The sequence below is a fragment of the Panthera leo genome, chromosome B1 (assembly GCF_018350215.1).
Source record: "Panthera leo isolate Ple1 chromosome B1, P.leo_Ple1_pat1.1, whole genome shotgun sequence".
Lineage (NCBI taxonomy): Eukaryota > Metazoa > Chordata > Mammalia > Carnivora > Felidae > Panthera > Panthera leo.
In genome coordinates this window covers 146,442,524-146,464,109 of record NC_056682.1, presented here as the reverse complement: position 1 = coordinate 146,464,109, position 21,586 = coordinate 146,442,524, and the positions used below count along the sequence as shown (strand labels likewise).

Here is a 21,586-nt window from a genome sequence, read left to right as displayed (position 1 = left end):
TCCCATAATAATCTGCTGTACGTGCATGCTTAGCATTTTTTGTAACTCATTTACATTTTCCTTCTAAACCATTATGGTATGAGAAGAATGAGTTCTATAGTGCACTCAGTAAATAAATGTATTTCTCACTTTAAATAGCCTCTTTAAGATTCAGTAAAAACCTTGCATTTCCAATATTTATTAATTAGAAGAACTCCTATTTGTCCTATCTTAATCTAACTTGATGATTTTACTCATGTTTTTTCCTCCTCAAGTTTCATCCTTCCATACTAAAAAGGTTATCCTTGTATTCATTGCCTTCTACCTCTCTAATATCTAGTCTTTTTCTGACTGTTTCACCTTTTACTTAGAAAATACCAGGACTATATTCAGTACTCTAGCTGAATAGAAATGATGGTTTTGTCTGAAACTGGTTCATTAGGTGTCAAGTCCACATTATAGTCAAATAGTTACCGCTTACATTTCTACTTTAAAGGTCATACGTTCATAGGTAGTATTAATTTAAATTTCAGTACACTTATTTGAAAACCAAGTTGAAGAAATAATGTGTCGGTGTGGGAATTATAATTATTTTGGAAATATACATTGGATCTAGAAGTAAGTCATATTTTTCATCTGAGGCTCGCAGCTTATTCTGTATTTTCAAATATGGGATCATTGGCTCTCATAGAACATAGGCGGGGCCTTACGGATTCTCATCCCCTCCAGCTGTTGATCTAATGGCTCCGCCACTCTCTGTTGAGCAACACAGAAATGAAAGGTAGGTACATGCTACAAATAGCATTTGTTTTCAGCAAACGTGCCTCTGACTGTAGCTTTTCTATTGCATTCAACTCTGTTCCCCAGTTTCCGTTCTGACTTCGTCTACCTGGTTCACTCTGTCCCCTCCTTCCCCTGTGTAAGCCTCACAGGGAAATATTAGAAGCTAAGGTGTCCCCACATACACATCAACAACCACCTCCTGGTATGCACAAACAGCCCTTGAACCTATGTGACCACGTCTCACAAGAAAACATCACCACACTTCCTTCACCATGCTTAGTCTTTAGCTTCTTGAACAAACTTCTAGCCTTCATTAAAAAAGAACACTGAGCTAATGGGCCTTCAATAGTAATGCTGGTCTTCCAAACACAACTCCCATATTTGGAGTTGTTTTCTCATCTGGTCAATTACTCTTCCCCGACTCCTGTACTGTGAAATACGGGGTTTTTCACAAGAGGCCTGATTAGATCTTTACCTACTGTCGAATATAATTTCCAATATTTTCTCATGATTTTCAATTGTCGTTTTAATCTATTTAGCATTGGTGTCCTATTCTTGTATCTCTTTTTACCAGTAATTTCACCATCACTGTTTTTGTCCTTAGCAGGCATGTATGGTTTAGTAATGTTCACAAAACACATCCCAACTAAGCACAAACACAGTAAATATATAACGCATTAACCAGCAGTACCACGTCCTGGGCTTAAATGTCCAGTCTCAATGCTAATGCCACCCTTTGGTGGTAGGCAGCATTAACTGGCTTTATCTTGAAAACACTGGTCTTTTGATATATATTTAAGTTTACAAATTGAGGTTTATCAGCATGAGGCTTCAGTATTCATCCTTGTTCTAGTCTTTTCTTTGCCCCAAATCCATCTAGTCACCAGGTTCTATAAAGTTTCTGAGTTTCTTATCCCATCCTTCTATTTCTACCACCACTTTCTTAGTTACAGACCTCATCATTGCTCATTTGGATTACGGAAACTGCCTCCTATCTTGAGACTTTCCATAAATCATAATGATTCTCCCAGATGAGTGCCTGACTGTGGATGGAAACAGTGGTCACTGAAGCAACTCTGCGCAATGGGCAATAGCTGGTGGGGACACTTGAAAGTGATGGGGAGGCAGTGAGGATTAGCTCACATGCCTTTAAAAAACATTTCTACATACCTTCTACTGCAAACATTCAAATCCCAGGCCCCGTGATATTACTTTCCCCCACTAAGCCAGATCCCATTTCCTGGCTCTCTTTTTGCAGTTGGCTGTGAACCATGTTACTGTATCCTACCCAGGAAAGTCAGTGGTAGTGGTGAATACCAAGAACAGGGCTGGCGCATAAAAACCTCCCATGCGGCCTTCCTTATGCTGTTTCCCTTCTCACTGGGCAAATACAGGTAACACAAAAAATTTGATACAGCTAAACTTCTCCCTTAGAAGGCAATGAAAATTTAAGCCAGGTTGAGGTGACATCAATGACAAGGCAATGCTGGGTCACACAACTCCATGGACAAAAATTCAGAGAGCCTACTCTTTCATTCTTTAACTTAAGCAAAGTTTAATGAAAAAAGAAGTTTATCTAAAGCACTATACTAGACACCATAATAAATAAAACCTTCTCAAAGACATGGTCTGTTTGCTCCCTAGTTTAGGCCAAGCTAGTCAAATAAATAAAATATATGCCTAAAGGTATTCAGTGAGGTAGGTTATGGTAAGTCCAAAAAATAAGTAATATCACACTTGAAAGTCAAATCAAGTGAGGTGTTTTTTCCCCTCACAAGCTGACTATACACAGCAAATTGTCAGTAGGAGCTGCTAATTCTATACCCAAAATCATCTAAAATCTATTTCAAGTGAAATCTCTCTATTCCCCATGGGGACTTCACTTAGGCCACTGCTGTCGTTCACACTGTCTCACATTCTCATAGAGCACCCCAGCCAAAATTTCTCTTTCACACTATCATATTATTTTAGACAAACCAGAATGTGGTAGCAAATGGACAGAATGTGTAATGGCTCAACACACGAGGTGCTTCACTCTTGCTCACACAAAAGCTCAGGGCAGTTCTAGGGCAGCTGCGAGGGGACTCTGTTGCATATAGCCTTGCAGGTGTCCAGGCTGACAGTGGTTCTAGCCTTTCCACGTGGGCTCCCAAGTTTTCCCAGTCAGAAGGGAAACACCTTGAAGAGCCCACATGGGAGGTTTTTATGAACTAGCCCTAGTCGAGGGGCTATTCACCCCTATTTACCACGTAGCTATTCACCACTGCTACTTACTTCTAAGTATAGGATAGAGTCACATGGCCTAAAGCCCACTGCAGAGAGAACCCAGGAATGGAATCTGGTTGTGTGCCCAGGGAGAAAAACAAATGGATTTTAATGAACAGATGGCAATCTCAACTTCAAATAAGATCATGTCATGCTTTTGCTTAAAACACCTCAATTGCTTCCCATTGCACTCAAAACCACACTCCTTATCGTGGCCTTCAAGGCCTGCATCATCTGGTCCTGCCATCAACCCCACTCAGCGCCATTCTCACCAGACTTACTATGCTCCAGCCTTCGTGGCCTCTGTTCAGTTTCATTTCTCCTGCAATATTCCCAAGCTCTTCACAGCCTCAGACCTTTGAAATGGTTTTGGTTCTACTTAGAAGGCTCCTCTTCCACCACATCATACTTCCCTTAGCCGGCTATTTTTCATTCTCCGGTCTCAGCTTAAATGTTACACTTTCTGACTTCCTTATCCCTTCCTACATTAGGTACCCCCCATCCAAATCAGGGCCCATCTTAGCCCAGCATTCTGACCCGGAGAGGTGTGTTCTTTTCTCTCATGACCCTTAATACAAATTCCAGGTCGTTTTACCTAAATGTTAAATTTATTATCCTCTGTCTCCCCACAGCACTCTCAGCTCCTGAGGCAGACTCTCTTCTTTCATCTTGGTCCCCATAAGCACCAGCACGACTGCTAGTACAAAGCATATTTTCAACACACTTTTTAATGAAAGACTCTGGGAACGAATGGTATAGGCAAAAGGTTAACAACTTTCCAGACTTGTAGTGGTCTTGGAGAGGTGCGAGGACTGCCATGCCAGTGGTTTGAGAGAAGGCACTAGAAGTGAGACAGTTCAGGCTTGAGCAAGGTTCTGAAGTGCAAGGGCCCCACACATGCCTGAAGACAGTGAGTAACCCACTCGTTCAGACTACAGTCTGTGTGGGGCAGTTCTGGAAAATGATGCAGTGGAGAACTGTGTCCCCTCAAGTCTGAGCTTTAACATGCAGAATGGAGACCAACCACAACCCCGGGTTGATCAGCAGATGAGAAGAAAGTGGCCTGGGAAGACTGATCTGACCATTACCTGCCAGAGGGAAGAAAGGCTAGAAAGCAAGCAACATGGACTAAGTGAAAGCCCAGGTGGCAGAAGTGGCAATGGAAGGAGAACAGGGGAGAGAGGGGGGAAAAAAGGAATGAGTAATTACAGGAGAAAATAAATACTTGGTGCCTTTTAAAACATAAGTTCCTCTGCTTTCACAGACTCCCCTTACGAGGACGGCTGGGCTTCCCCTGCTCTTGGCATCACCACCTCCTGGGCCAGTGTCCTTATTCCTTCTGCCTGGCTCCACTCCAGCCACAATGGGCTCCTTGCTGATCCCATTTTTCCCACAAAGCATAGCCTAGATGACTGTCACCCTTTCAGATCATGAGCTTCACCAAGCATGGACTTTGTCCCATTCACTGCTGCCTCCCTAGGCCCAGAACAGTGCCAGGGTCAAAGTAGGTGCCTAATATTTGAGGGAGAGTGGGAGATGAAATTAATGTAAGAAATGGGCAAGTGAAAATAAAACATCTTAGAAGGACATTGAAAGGGAATGGCAAGAGGAGATGGGAGGAAAAACAGAGTACTGTGTCCTGGGAATCTAAGTAAGTGAGAGTGTTATCAAAATAAAAGTAACTGCAGTCAAGAAGGCACAAAGAATGAAGACTGTGGGAAGGAAACTAGACAAACAAAAATATTGAATTAGAGTAGTGGGGGCTGAAAAGGTATTACAAAGAGTTATGGAAGAGCAAGCAGTCAAACCACATAGATTTCAGATGCTAGTCAGAGCCATTATGGGTAGATTTTTCTGCTGCTGTTCTCAACCACACTATATTGATTCCTCTCACTTTTTCTCACCAAATATAGGGTGACTATTCAAAAAGTACTCATGCTTTTCACTTTTTTTTTCTTGTTTTTCTGCTTTGTTTTGAGATATGGAGAGTGCACGTGTGTGCACCAGCTGGGGAGGTACAGGGGGAGAGAGAGAGAATCCCAAGCAGGCTCCACACTGGAGTCCATGCTGGGCTCTACCTCATGACCTTGAGATCAGGACCTGAGCCAAAACCTGAGACCAGGACACTTGACTGACTGAGCCACTCAGGTGTCCCAATACTCATGTGTTTAGACCAGATCACCCCAAGGAAAAAATCATCAGTACTGACAGTTAAGTACTGAAGGCTCTTTTATCCACTGATATATTCATTTAGGGAGTCATGCATTCAATGAACATTGTTGGAAGCTCAAAGACCATGCACTGTCACTCCCCAATATTAAATAATGCACTCCTGCTCTCAGATCCCTGGTTTTATTTCACAATAGAATACAAAAGAGTGACTTGAAGGAATAAAACCCAATATATAAAATAAAGTCTCAGACCATGGCATTCTAAGTACTGGTATTATGTATCCTGCTGCCAGGTATTTATAACTTTTAAATTATAACGTGGGAATTTTTAGAAATGTCACACATAAGATGACATATGGTCCTGGAAGATTCTGTTAAACAGATGCAATAATTTCTAATCCATCTTTAATGTTACTTAAATGATGCATGATATCAAGATAATATTTTGTAAATTTCCCTTTATGACACATAGCCCTCCACATTTACCATTCTCTAGTCCCACGTAACAATTCAGGAAATATTTATTGTAGTTCTCAAACTACTTTCCAAATTTTAACACAGATTAATTTTTAAAATATTTATTATGTTTAGTACAGCATCAAGCACATTATATTAAACACATTTTATTGTTTTAATTAAGTCTTCACATAGGCCCTTTGACAGCATTTTGGAGGGGATATTTATAAAACAGTGATCTATGCTAAAAATCCAGCTGCATAATTCCCCTCTCATCTGGTCAACTCTTCCAGCTACATCACTCAACAGACACTGCCAAGAATCCAGAATTAAGCCAAAGAGCCTCTGAGCATGGAAACAGCTATCACAAAGGCCACACTCCTTACTCACTAGGAGGGGTCCTCACGGCCATATTTGACACCCAGTTCTAATAAACCAGGTTAGATGGTTTCCTAATTCTCATCAGAGTATAAATGGCAAACAAGAATAAGGGGTGTGGGGTACAGGGACTTTCAGATGAGATAATGTCTATGAATGCCCTTTGTAAATTATAAAGCCCAATAAAAAATGTAAAACTCAAGTCTCTATATGTTAATAATAACAAACATCAGTCACAAAGAAAGGACTAAATTGTGTTAAGTTGATTTAAAATAAAAATCAGTATAAAAGATATTTTAAAGAGTTCCAACAGGAATTACTAAGGTTTTCTTGAAAACTGGGTCAGATAATCTAAAAAAACTTATGCTATGGAATTTTTAATTCTGACACCTAAATACTGCTTGACTACAATGGTTCTTGAATCTATTAAGGAAGGAGAGTAGGGCCTGATAGATTCTAGGGGATGCCAGGAAACATGTGCCAAATACTATATTATTGAAGCTGAAGTCAACCAAAATCCACTATTCTGTGCTAAATTTGCCGCCATCTTATACTAGGTCATAGCATAGACAAGCAATTAGTTTCAAATGTCTCTTGTGTTTTGATTTTTTGCTTTTTTAAGGTCTATTAAGTTTTAGACTAGTTTAAACTTAGCTTAAGTTAAATGTCTAGAAGAGGCACTGAGAAAATTTTATATTAATGCTGCATGTGTATGTATGTGAGAGAGAATAAGTGGAAATATGATGTTCAAAAAAGACTATCCTTATACCTTAGTGGTACAACAACTCCATCTTAACTCACTAAGTTTCCTTGAAAACACATTTTGAGACTCCCACTTCACTCTGTTGGTTCCTCCAATATTTATTTTATTAGTGTACCCATAGACACATTGCCTGGTTTCATTTTTTCATTGGAATGGACAGATGTCATTACATGAAGATGATTTCCAAATCTTTCCTGAATTTCAAGGGAGTGTCTCAATGATCCCCCAAATTTCTACAAAGAAGGCATTGAAGAAAACAAAATAGCTGAGAAAAGCAAGAAAACAGTGAGTAGAACTGATTCAAAGCTGTATTTGGTAACCAAAGACAGCATTTCTTTCTTACATTAAAGAAACTTAATTATTTGGGATGCATTTGGAGAGAGTTTACGAAAATTAAGAAGTAGCTAAAATATCCCCCAAGCCATGTCATTGATTTCCATGAAGTCCTCACCTATTCTAAAGCCAGAGTTAATTTTTACTCTTTTTGGAGTCCAGCATTTTATCTGTATTTCTAAAGTACTTATCACTGTCAATCTTTTATTATAATTATTTATGTTAACTGTGCAAATGCCTGGAAATTAAGAGATGCTGAGTAAGGTGTCAGCTGAATCAAAATATTTATAAATCTGATTAAATCCCAGGTTTATATTTGAGTTTGGCTGGCATTTCATTCAACAATGATCCTCCTGGATGACTTCTGAATCCCAACAACATTTAACATAATCCCCTACAAATTGCTAAGATAAAATGTGTATTTGCAGAATCTCCTCTATGAAGGAAGGGAGTAGGCTGTCCAGTCAGGCAAGTATAATGACTGGAGCCCTAAATTAAAAAGAAAAAAAATCACACCACCTTGACCAAATTAATTAACACTGATTCAATTAACTGCTAAAGCAAATGGATCTAACCTTAACCAACAACACTAGATATAATCATTTCAGTTCTTCACCTAAGAAACATAACCTCCAACCCTCTGTTGCCCGATTCTTTTTTTTTTTTAATTTTTTTTTAACGTTTATTTATTTTTGAGACAGAGAGAGACACAGCATGAATGGGGGAGGGGCAGAGAGAGGGAGACACAGAATTGGAAGCAAGCTCCAGGCTCTGAGCCATCAGCCCAGAGCCCGACGCGGGGCTCGAACTCACGGACCGCGAGATCGTGACCTGAGCTGAAGTCGGACGCTTAACCGACTGAGCCACCCAGGTGCCCCTGTTGCCCGATTCTTATCAAAATCTAGGTTGCAAGAAATAAAATTCTAGGAAGATTTCCTGAAGACTAAAGGATTTTCTGTACTCAGTCTAGGTCCTCTTATTTGCTCTAATCTCTACTACCAGCTCCTGCTTCAGTTAAGCCAGGGTACAGTTATTTGGGCCCCTAATAAAACTGTTTTCATTAAACTATGCAAAGTGTTAAAACATCAACCTGTTATGAAGTAGATTATGCAGAAATGCCTTAAGAAGTTCATTATTGTAATAATAGCATGTTTGTTGGTGAGGACCTCTTTCAGTACCATATATTGTTTGCTATGCTATGTGAGAATCTAGAAAAAAAAATCTCTCAGATTTTAGTAACAGGAACAGTTTTACTTCTTCTGAGAAACTGGCTCATTTTTATTTCATTAACACTGTATATTATGGAACTAGTCAGCAGTGGTTAGCATCCAATATTTCACAAATATGCTGCTATAGACATACAACGGTCATAATAAGTTTGGTGCTACATATTGATAAAAGTAAAATATCCCAAAATGTTAAAAAAAAAATAGTTGATTTTTTCTTTTGTGGAAGGAAACTGAAAAACTAACATCACGCAACACTCTTAAGTACCTTTTGGAATTTAAAAGTCAACGTAGGGATTGAACAATGTAAAAAGAAAGTGGGTGTATGATGACTCACCCGTAGCTCCTATGCTAACACAATTACAGAGGGAAAGGATTGGGTACAAAAGGGAAGAGGGAGAAGGCTGTGAAGGATATTGAATTTCAAGATGGGTGGGAGGAAAGTTTCCCTGATCCTCACTTTCAGAAAGTCTTAAAAATCTCTAGTAAAATGGTTTTCATAAGTGTTTGACATTTATGGACTCTCTGGCATATAAAATACTGTATTCGCTTAAAGAAAAGCTTCATTCCCCTTCATAAAGAGAATAAATTACCCCCTAGTGTATCTGATTTAGTTTTTCGTGTTGATTTTTCATGTTAAGGCATTTTATCTAGTAATTTTCCCAGGTCATGATGAAGTTTCCAAGGACATACAAGAAAAATGCTAAAAAAGAATAAAAAAAAAAAAAATAGGTGACTAAAAAGCCCTGATAAAATCAAAGACTGCAAACATTCATTTTATTAACATGGGCAGTTCAGAAAACTGACCTCTCTGACCAAATGCTCAGGATTTCCTTTATGACCTTGCCATTAACCCACCAATATACCTAACCACTAGGCTTAAAGATAAGATGAACCTACCTTGTCTTACTTAGAGTAAAGAAGGAACCTAGTGTGGCTGACAAGATTTGGGTTCTGGCCATAGGTTTGCTACTAACTAGTATGACTTTTGAAAAGCCATTTAAGCTCTCTGGAGCTCAGTTTCATAATCTGAAAAATGATGAGTCTTCCTAGATAATCTTTAAAATGATCTCCAATTAAATGATCTTCCAATGCTAGAGATGGGAATTTGAAAGGCTCTTCCCTGCTAACATCCCAAGACCCACTTGTTCCCATGATAAATAATTTAAAATATGATTATAAGACTAATGTAAAGTAGGTCGCAAACTTCAGTGTGCCAAAGAAATTAGGTCCCAACCTCAGAGACTTTCCATGTTCCAACCCAGAGAGTCTGATTCAAAAGGACTGGGATGGAGATCAGAAATCTGCAATTTTAACAAGCACTTCAGATCCTGCAAATAGTAGTAGTCTGGAAATTATAGTTTGAGAAAAACTGCTTTAAAAAATAATGTGCCAATCAAAATGAATTTCTGGATATTTATTCCCTTATGCTAAAACAAATTTTAAGAAGATGACTATTTAAAGGAAACATGAGTAAATGGAATCCATGAAATGAACACTGTTATAATTAAAATACATAATAGTCATCTACTAAAGATACAATAAAATATGTATACACTTCTCAGGTTTTTAAGAAATTTGCAGCATAAGTCAGGGTGTCTTAAATTAACAGTTAAAAGAAACAAGTAAAAAGTATATTCTTTCATTTAGTAGAAAATAAATATCTACTAATATTGTCACAGAAGAGAAAAAGCTTTGTAAATTCAACAATTAAAAAATAGTTCAAAGGGAATGCAAAATCCAAAAGAAACTAACTTTTTGATCTTAGAAGTTATTCAAAATAGCATTATAATTTATACCAAAATACATAATCATTCCAAACCTCGAGTCAAGGAGATTAATTATTAAAGCTAGGATTGTATATACTCTGTTTTGAGGACACATATTGAAGATGTACTGTTTCTGAAAAGATAAGCAAGGTTACAATTAACATTAATAATGTGAAAATTAGTAACAACAGGTATAATGTAAAGTATAGAAATTCTGCTTGTAAATAGGAGTTCAATCCAGATCCGTTCAACTATTCCTTCAGCACTTGCTATTTTTCTGCCATTGGGTGAATACTGGCAAACCCACATCATGGTCAATGCCTCCTAGGGAAGTGTTTCTTAAACTTTAAAATGTAAATGAATCACCTGGAGATCTTGTCAAGGCAGATTCTGATTCAGTACTCTCAGAGTCTATATTTCTAATAAAGTCCCAGGTGATGTTGAGGCTTCTGGCCCCTGTATAATACTTTGAGTAACAAGGTCTTGGGTCATTTCAATCTCACTGAGTTAAACAAAGGAAAACCCATGAGTCAGACATAGGTCAATGTGGCAGATTTTATTTTCCAAAGATGGCCTACAACACAATCTTCCATCCCACACTGATTTTGTCAGTATGACCTTGACACTTCCTATCAAGAGGTAGAGTTTAACTGCCCTCCCCTTGAATCCAGGCCAGCTTTTCTGACTAGTAATTAAAATAACGTGGTAAAGATGTCATTGCATGATTTCTAAGCCTAGCCAGGGAGAAGCCTTGCAGCTTCTGCCTCAGGCCCATGGAACACTCTCTCCCCACATGTTCCCTCTCAGATCCAGCTGACACACTGAGAAGTCCGAGCCATATGAAGAGGCCATGTGCAGGCACTCTGGTAACAGTCCAAGCCTGCGTATCACTCAGCCTAGCCACCAGACACGTGAATGAAGACCAGTTCCATCGCATCCCAAAGCTCAGCCACTCAACCCACTCCTGTCTTTTGAGCATTCCCGGATGAGGACCCAGAATTCTGGAGCAAAGATAAATCATCCACACTGGCCCTCTTTGAATTCCTAACACACAAAATCCATGAACATAATAAAATTGTTGTTATTTGACACCCTAAATTTGGGTGGTTTGGTACACAACAATGGAAAGCTGGAAGAAAGGAGTTAAGACAGAAGTAGAACACCCAGGGAACAAAGCAAACACTTGATCCTTACAGAGTATTTTTGAGTATTTACACAAGGTTGTGTAGCAAAGAGAGGGAAGGTTGGGTGATAGAGACAAAGCGTCCAAAACTGTTACAAGAACACAAGGGAAAAGTCTGGCGGGAAAAGAAGGTGAGTCCTGAGACGAGGTAAGAGATTATTAACAGGAATTGAGTGGGAACAATAGCAAAGGAAATTGGAAGGCATCAGCAATAAATAAAGAGTAACCAATTAGACAGAAACCCGAGAACATACACAGGAATTTAGAAATAGAACATGGACTGGTACGACTTTAGGATGGTTTCTGGTTTATTCAATGAAAACTCTCTTATCAGACTAGCCAGTATACCCATAAGGCAAAATATAAATCAATCTAAAGAGAACAAAGGGAAAGTTGTAAGGAGAGAAACAAAAGTGATACAAATAGAATACCCATCAGGCATAAATAAGACTAGAAAGGAGAATTATGGCCCAATGGCTACAGTGACTCATGGAATCCTGTGATCCTTCCTCTGCACAATAATTTTTGGGTCCCTACTAAGGGTCATTCACTGTTCCAAGGAACTGGGGATATAGTGAGGAATATGACAAAGTCACCACCCCATAAAGCTTAAAATACTAGTTAAAACAATAAACACGTAAGTAAATGATGTATTTTAATATAGTGAAAAGTACTGTGAAGAAAATAAAGCAGGGTAAAGGAATAGTGCTATTCCAACAGAGGGAAATGGGAAAAATCTAGAAGATGTGTATATTGAATATAACCAAAATAGAGCCTATGAAGAGCAAGTAGTAATGACAGAAAAAAGCCCAGAGTTATTATGGACAAAGTAACCAACAGATGAGAAGAAAGTCCAATATAGCTTCCTAACCAACCACAATCCAGCAGGTGTTCTGGTCAGAAAGTGGGGAGTCATTCTTGATCCTTTTATAGCAGAAGCTTCTGGTACTCACAAGTACCTGTGTTTTACTCATCTTTCTAGGCACACAGGAAAACTTTATTCCCCAGCCTTCTCTGCAATTAGATATGTCCAGATACTAGCCAATGGAATGTGGACGAAAATGATATATGCCACTTCTTAGACTGGCCTGTAATATCCTCCCCAGCATCCTTCATGTCAGATGATGGAAGAGAAAGGTTAGGAATTTGTCTTTATTTTCCATCCCTGCCACACCACAGATCTGACAGCGGTACCCCTCAGGTACCCTTTACCGTGGCCCCAATTCTAATACCATTTCCCTGCCTTACCCCTTGTGGCCTTGGGATAATAATAACATCCAGCTCTTGATAGGCTCTGGGTGCCTCATCTTGGTTCCCTTATCCCTGCCAGTACCTCTTTAAAGAGTCCCTTTATGAAACTCTTCTCACTTAAACCTCCTACAGCATGTCACTGCTCCCTACCAGGACTCTGACAGATACTCTACTTCATTAAAAATTTAAATAAAGAATATCACACTTAGGTATTAAAGAGAGCTGGTAAAAATGACAGAACTTTGAAACTGAGAGTGACCTTGGAAATCGCCTTGCGTCCTTCCACTTTATTTCATACCGATGGTACCAACAACCAGTAATGCAATTGCTCTTCTACATTTTCTATGTAATCATAATATTTAGCTTACACCAAGAGAAAGTAAGTGCCAAAATTTCATATTTTTTAGGATATTTATTTATGGTATTTGTGATATTTTTAGGGAAAAAAATAACAAGATCCAATTCTTAAAATTAACACAGAAACTAGTTCTCCTTTGGAACAGCAGCCACCTCAGCTGGAACGAAGGAACATATATTTCTCAGTTCTCATTCTTTCAGTGAAACCCGACTCTGTTTATAGATCTGCCAAATGGCCGAAACAGCCCAAAACAGTTTACAGTATTGAAATATACTGACTTTTTTCCCTGATGATCTTCTTATGATGGAAAAAACAAGCTTTAACCACAGCTGACCCTGATCATTAATGTCAGCTCCTGATCAAAAGCCCCACCCTGCCTGCAAGTCACATTAAAATGCTAAAGCATTTCTCCAGCTAGTTCAGTAGCAGATCCCCACTATCAAGCTCTGTGGATAAGGATTTTTTTCTAGTTCTCTCCTTCACTCTGAATTTACACTTGCTCTATGCCCTCCCCTCCTATCCTGAGTTTCTTCTAATGTTCTTGCTCGGAGATGAAGCATCAGCTAATATGTATCATTTCAAGAAAAGGAGAAAGCTGATCTGTCCAAAAAGTTATACCTGGCTTCAAACTCAGCATTAACCCTGGCACATTAAAAATGAGGCAAAAGCATTTGTTGTTTTGAATAGCTCCATTTGTTGATCTAACGTGTGTCAGGCACAGGGTCCAGAGTTTCACACATTTTATTTCATCCTCCTGAATCTTTCTTCCCACACCTGTGCTATATGAAAAAAATGTGATATCACACAAACATGGTATCATTCTATAAGAAAACTTATTGAAGTTATGAGCTGTCATTAAAATATGTCTCTTAATGTCACAATCTTTGCTAAATAGTATGCTTACGTATAAACGATTTTCCAAGCATTTGTAGTTGTTATTTCTTACAAAATTTCTAAAGAACAAGAGGTGTGCTTTCCATTATGTATGCCAGCCGATTAATGCTTTTTATTCTTTTTAAATTGTAAATGTAAATCACAGATATGTGAGTTGGGATTAGACAAAAAAATTCTTTTCAACAACAGAGCATATTTTTTACAGAATGGCTGGGTTCTCTAGCTTCCTACTACTATTCTGTACATCAATCAACTGGACTATTAAGGATGGTGAAATCCTAGTGAAAGAGTAGCTGGCCATACATGCTAACTATCAAATACAGATGGCAAGCCTCTGCCTTCAAACCTGAGCACATCCTAATCTTTAGCCACTTTAAGAAAGAGTAAAGAGACTAATGCTGGTCTGCATTCTGAGATTGACAGGCTACAAACAAATGGCACCTCACATCCATTCAGCAGGGATGGAGTACCCCAAGAAAAGTTAGTTATGCACCTATGTGTTTGAAGTCCACGTATATGGTGGTATAACGGTGATAACAATGCCAATTTAAACTTATATAGCCCATTCCTCATTTATTTGCTCAATCTTTAAAACCTTCTTGTGCTATTTAGATACTAGGACTGAAGTTAAATGACATGCCCGAAGTCATATATATAGTGAGTGGCACAGCTAAGGCTTTAACTCATATCTTTCAACTCCTAACCTGATGTTCTTTCTACCCTTACAGAGTAAAAGAAGATCTCAGATCCGTAAGGAATGCAAATCCTGTAGTTCCGCTGTAGACCAACTAACTCATACACGCTGAGGTTGGGTCCCATGGCAAGGCAGAATTCTAAGGTGGCCCCCATTAATTTCTTTATGACTGGCAAAGATTTAAAAGAAAGATAATCCCCAGTTCTTCAAAGTTATGGAGAAACAAACATTCTTAAACATTAGTATTGGAATTATGAATTATTGCAGCCTTTTAGGAGGATAGTTTGATGATGTGGATCGAAATTCCCAAAAATGCATATATCCTTTGACTTGGCATCTCCACTTGTAGGAATTTAAATTTATATGTACCAAGTGGAACAATAAAGATTAAATATTTCAATTACGGCACAGCCACATTAAAATTTTCTTCATACATTTGTACTGCCATGAAAAGATGCTGAACTCTAATGTTTAGGAAATAGCAAAATGTCATTGATAGTTTGCTCTACTTTATTTTAGTTTTTAAAAATCATGTGTACATATGGATATAAAAATCCCTTAAAAGACATACAGTCTATTCTAATTATTCATGGTAGTTTCATTTTATAAAGAACAAATGAACACTGAACTAGCAAATGCTGAACCATTGCTCCTAGGGGAAATATAGGGTTCAATTCCTGAAAGCCCCTGGTCACAACATTTTCATCAAGCAAACAATATGTAACTCTACTTTCAATGTGTTTCTATTTAAAGATAACTTATTTAAATATATTGTTGATTCACTAACATGGAGCTCTCAGTGAAAAGCATTATAATTCATGCCTGAACAAAGCTTAATGAATATATTTTATCCATGAGGCACATCATGGCTTTCTTGTGCTTAAGAATATCAGACAGCACTTCAACACTACACTTGGGGATCATTTCAAACAGTAAAATCACCAATAAAAAAAAACACACAAAACTGCAAAAAATGTGGCACTAAGTAAACCACAAAAAGGATACTTGCTACAGTAAGAGAGTTGAAACAAGAAGGCAGAGAGTTACCTTGTTTGACCTCAGCTAGGAACATGCACATTTGGGCAATTCAAAATTTCTGCTGCTCTGTGCATGTCCATGACTAATGACAAAAATACCCAAGTGTTGACTCTGGTGCTACAAGTAAATATTAGCAGGTAAGCAAATTTGCAAATATGCAGTGTATGAATAATGAGGGCTGACTATAGATCAACATGTCAACTGAAGTTATATTTATGTACTGAATTTTTCAACATTGAATATGTATAAATAAAGATAAACTTCTTTCCCTGTTCGAAGAATAAAGAGAAATACATTTCATAGTTCAGAAAGAGCAAACTCTACCTTCTGCTTAAACTGTGGATAGTTATATCAACTCTGTTCAAATTATATGTTAACTTTCAAAACTTCTAATTGGCAGTCTGTTCTTTTAAGACAGTACATGGCATTGAGGAGGTGCTCCATGATTGTGCAATGAATGGATGCATTTATTTCCTCAAATGTCGAGTTTGCCCATGCTGTTCACATTATGAGACATTCTTCAATAAGGCAATGATTAAAAGTAGAGCCAAAAGTTGTGACATGGGTATTTTGCAAAACTCCTTCGCCTAAAAATGACCACTTATCACTAAGTCTCATCAGGGGAGTTATCTTTAGGAAAGAAAATTAGTCGCTTTCATAAGAATCATCATGGAAGCAATGCACCACTGGAACTATCTGACATCAGGGGAGCCTGGGTGGCTCAGTTAAGCTTCTGACTTCAGCTCAGGTCATGATCTCGCAGTTCATGAGTTTGAGCCCAGTGTTGGGCTCCCGTGCTGACAGCTCAGTCTGGAACCTGCTTCGGATTCTGTGTCTGTCTGTCTGTCAGATAGTCAGATAGATAAAAAAAACTATCTGACATCAAAGATTTCTCAACCAACTTTCTAAGATATTCTCAAAGTAATTGGATATTTATAAAAGAAAACTCTGCACCAGTTTATGGAAACAAAGATTATCAGATTGCTACTCTTTTGCCCATGAATCTGTATCCCCCTTAGTTTATATCAAGGATTTTATGGCCAGGATCTGAATCCAATTTCTACCACTAATTCCCATTCTCAAGTAAGTGTTTAGGTTGAAAAGCTGACAAAGAATATATTCCTCAAGGTTGTGTGGTCAACACTATTTACCAATTCCAAAGCTCTCCACCAGGTCTCAATATTGGTCCACTATGAACCAGTCCTCCAGGGGACGATGACCACGGAAGCACCACGTGGCTTTGACTTTTTCTGATACTCAGTACTAATAATACTACAAGAACTCCTTCTGGTCTGACTGCTAGGGAAAATCATGTGGTATATTTATATTCATTAATATTAACAATAGGCACTACACCAATAGCAGTTAATGGCACAATACAGGCAATTTGGAGAAAACAAATAAAGGCATTCTTACTATTTATATGATTCTTTCTATTAAACAGGATGGGTGTTTAGTGTGATGGAACTCTTGCATTCTTTGGGTTCCCACAAATGTTTGGGGTTTTTGTTCCTTTTGAGTTTTGGCTATTGTGATTTAGAGAGAGGTCAGCCAGAGTAAACTGACAGCACTTTCCTTTACATGTATGAAAATTGGGGCACCAGGTAACAGGAGTAAGACGAGGAATCACGGTGCCATAAACAAATCTTGCTGATTGGCTCAATGTATAATACTGTTCATAAATAAAAGTTCTTTCTTTCACGTAGAAAAATTCTAAAGCAGTGTTTCTCAAACTTTCTGGTCTTAGGACCCTTTTTTTTACACTCTTTAAAATTATTGACGCTCCCCAAAGAACCTGTGTTTGTATAGCTTATGTTTCTTGGTATTTATTTTGTTAAAAATTTTAAAAATTATAAAAATATTTGTAATTCACTTAAAAGTAAAAATAATGAGTGCATTATATGGCAAAACAAATAACATATTTTATGAAAAAATAACCATGATTTTCAAAACAAAGACAATTTAGTGCAAAGAGTGGCATTATTTTATATTTTTGCAAATCGTTTTGTCTGACTTCGTAAAAGACAGTAGGATTTTCCCACCTGCTCCTGAATTCAATCAGTTGTAATATCGATCACACTCCGGTAGCCTCTAGAAACTCAACTGTACACTTGAGTGAGAATGACAATGGAAGATGTCTTAGTATTATTATGGAAATAATCTGAACTCACAGAATCCCTGAAAGGGTCTCAAGGACATGGAGTACCCAACCTGTTAGGTTTGACAGGATTATCCTAGTTTTATTTATTTTTTTATTCTTTTGCTTTTTATTCAAATTCCAGTTAGTTCACATACAGTGCAATATTAATTTCAGGTGTACAATATAGTGATTCAACACTTCCATACATCACCCAGTGCTCATCACAAGTGCACTCCTTAATTGCTATTACCTACTTCCCCCCCACTCCCCTCTGGTAACCATCAGTTTCTTTTCTATAGCTGAGTCTGTTTCTTGGTTTGCCTCTCTCTTTCTCTCTTTTTTCCCTATGCTTGTTTGTTTTGTTTCTTAAATATCACATATGAGTGAAATCATATGGTATTTGTCTTTCTCTGACCCACTTATTTCCTTAGCATAATACTCTACCTAGTTTTAACACTGACAATCCCATGTCCTGTGGAAAACCCTTAGTCTGGAGCAAACCAGGAACATGGGTCACCCTCTCTGTACCACACTAAAAGAACAGCACTGCTGAAACGAAATGTAAAAGATCGACTTAAGATCACAGCACGCACTGACAACTGCTATGCCTTCAAAAACACAAGGCTACCTAACTCCTGGTACACATCTATTCACTATGAGTTTTATACAGTGTATAATAATAATGTACTAACTTGAAATTGGTAGAATCTTCTAAGTAGCAAATACTTAAGCATACACAAAGTAAAATCTTGATATGGTATATTAAGAAAAGTCAAAATAAAGCTATATTTATTTTTTCTGTGGTTTGGGACCTTGGGAATGGACCAATGTAATTTAATAAATGGTAATTTAAAAATATATTTTTAAAAGCAGTACATACCATTTTATTATTCATTCACAAAATGCAATCAGAAGTCTTACTATCACAGTAACTAATTACCTTGGACAACAACAAAAAAATATTTAGCTTCCTGAGCATTAGTTCATTTTTTATTTTTTTAAGAATTAGTTCATTTTTTAAAGTGCTGTACTGAATAAAGTATATTAACTTTGCTTTATGACATTCAAGTGCCAAGCCACATGTTTTCCCTCCATCACCTTTAGATCCTTTTAAATGAAATTGTGTATGAGTAACTCTTTAGTCAAATAATGCAGTCATCTGTTTCCATCATTTTTTCCTTTTTTTTAAAGGAAGGATTTCTTAAATGCTATGTATGTAACAACTAACAGTACTAGTATGATCTTTTAACAATTCATAAGATCTTTTTTTTTAAAACATGAATGACAAAATCATATTATTTAGATTAAAATGTTATAAGAAATCACCATCGTAACCAGTGATTTTCCTTCATGTGAGATATTTTACATTATTGAATTGGCAGCAGACATTCATTTCAAGCTCAAGACATTTTTCTTGCCATCTTTCTCACAAAATTAAATGTGTACCTACAGTTGCTATGTTACTGGTATAAGCCTTACCTTGGCATAGGAATTTTGTTTAAATAAATCATTTTCTGAAAAGGTGTTTGCTGAAACTTTAAAATGCATTTCCAAAAGCAACAATCCCCTAAAAAAAATGTGGCTCCTATCTTCAATTATATTTTTGAGGCATTTTTTTATTCTTCAATTGTAAGTTCATTAAGAAGGATATTTATGATTTTTCGGGGCGCCTGGGTGGCGCAGTCGGTTAAGCGTCCGACTTCAGCCAGGTCGCGATCTCGCGGTCCGTGAGTTCGAGCCCCGCGTCAGGCTCTGGGCTGATGGCTCGGAGCCTGGAGCCTGTTTCCGATTCTGTGTCTCCCTCTCTCTCTGCCCCTCCCCCGTTCATGCTCTGTCTCTCTCTGTCCCAAAAAAAAAATAAATAAAAAACGTTGAAAAAAGAAGGATATTTATGATTTTTTATAAAGGAATATGTCTTATAATGCCAATGCAAAATTTCAGAAGATGCACAGAACATTGTTTAATAGCTTTTCTATTTCAAATTTTAAAAAAGCAAAATATTTTATAGTGAAATGCCACTAATATTTCAAACTTCACAATTTTGATAAGGGTCACTTGTAATTGCCTGAGAGAATAATAATTACGTCATACAAGCAATGTAACAAAGCATCAAATAGGCAAAGGTAAGCATCATAGTATTTTTCAAACACATTTCAAAAGAGACAAAGGTCTGAATCCCATTTGATAATCATGCATCAAAATCTGGTAAAATATTAGAATCCAAAAGTTATTTTCATTGTCGAGCGATTGCTCTATAGTAGAAACCACATTCATACACTAATGTCCCTTCCAGGAGTTTCTCCAAATTTTAGCTTACTCTCTAACAACTTCTTGGGGGGCAGCGGGGAGGGGGGGTAGGAGGATTACTTTCTCAGTTAAAAAGTTCCATGGTATCTGCTCCCTAGAAGATGAAGTCCACACTTCTTACCATAAGTATCTAACACACATTCAGTCCCCAAACACCTCATCTGTTGTCAACTCATTCCTTCAACAAGTAGGCCTAGATGCCTTTCAACACCTGGCCCATGGTGATGCTCAACCACACCTTTCATATCAGCAACAGCAACTCCTTACAGCCCATATTCCCTTGTGCATTTGGACACACGTTTCCTTCTTCCTGTGAAGATACAGCACGGTACAGGTGAGAAGTTTTAGTCTTTTGTTTGTTTTTTAAAGTTTATTTATTTTTGAGAAAAAGAGAGAGCGCTCACATGCAGAATGGTGGAGGAGAGAGAGGGGGAGAGGAAGAAGCCCAAGCAGGCTCTGGGCTGTCAGCACAGAGCCCAATGCAGGACTTGATCTCACGCAGCATGAGATCATGACCTGAACTGAAATCAAGAGATGATTAACTGACTGAGCCAACCAGGTGCCCCTGCAGGTGAGAAGTTTATACAAGAAGAATGGATCAGGAAAATTAAAAATGTTCAGTTTTTCCCATCCATAAATAAAATCAAAATGATTTCATTGAGTCCCATGGGGGTGAGAGGAATATATTTATTCAGTTTGGATTTCTACTCTGTTTTACTAAAAGAATTCTGATGAGAAAATTACCACTACTTTTATCTGTGTCATTTTCTAACTGACACACACTAAAAACATAGAACTTAGGTATTCAGTCCAAGTCCTCCAAACTGCAAACACCTGTGTAACCAACACTAAAAACAAAATATAGAACATAACTGTTGGAATCAAAAGGTTCTCTCATGCCCCTTTCTAGTCAGTTTCTCTTTCCAATCCCTGGGCAATTACTTTCTGATTCTATCATCATAGATTTTTTTTTTTTTTTAAATCTAGTCTTAGACTTCATTATAAATAGAAACATAGTGTATGCAGACTTTTTTAATCTGGCTTTTTTCACTCAGCATAGTATTTTTGAGATTCACCCATGTTGTTGCATGGAACATTAGTTTCTTATTACTATTGCTGACTAGTATTCTATTGTACGAATACAATTGACCTTTGAACAACTGTGTGAGTCTACTTACATGTGGATTTTTTCAACAACTTCAAGAAAGTACTTAAATGTATTTTCTCTTCCTTATGATTTTCACAGTAACATTCTTTCTCTAGTGTTATTGGAAGAATAAGATATATAATACAAATAACATACAAAATATGTGTTAATCGACTGTTTATGTTATTTGTATTATAGGTTTCCAGTTAACAGTAGACTATATTAGGAATTAAGTGTTAGGGGAGTCAAAAGTCATACATGGTTTTTCAACTGTGCAAGGGTCATTGTCCCCAGGCCCCCACACTCTTCAAGGATCAACTGTATACCATACTTTTCATGTATTTTACTGACATTTTGTGTATCTTCTTTTGTGAGATGTCTGCTCTATTCGGGATCCATTTTTTAAAATCAGACTGTTCACCTTTTCATCACTGATTTATGGAATTTCTTT

General features: G+C 37.5%; 1 protein-coding gene across 7 annotated transcripts in view; it reads right to left on the bottom strand.

The window, feature by feature from the left end:
- Positions 1-21,586, bottom strand: part of ADAMTS3 (ADAM metallopeptidase with thrombospondin type 1 motif 3) — a 259,971-nt gene that overhangs the window by 144,471 nt on the left and 93,914 nt on the right. The gene's annotated exons all lie outside the window — the stretch shown is intronic.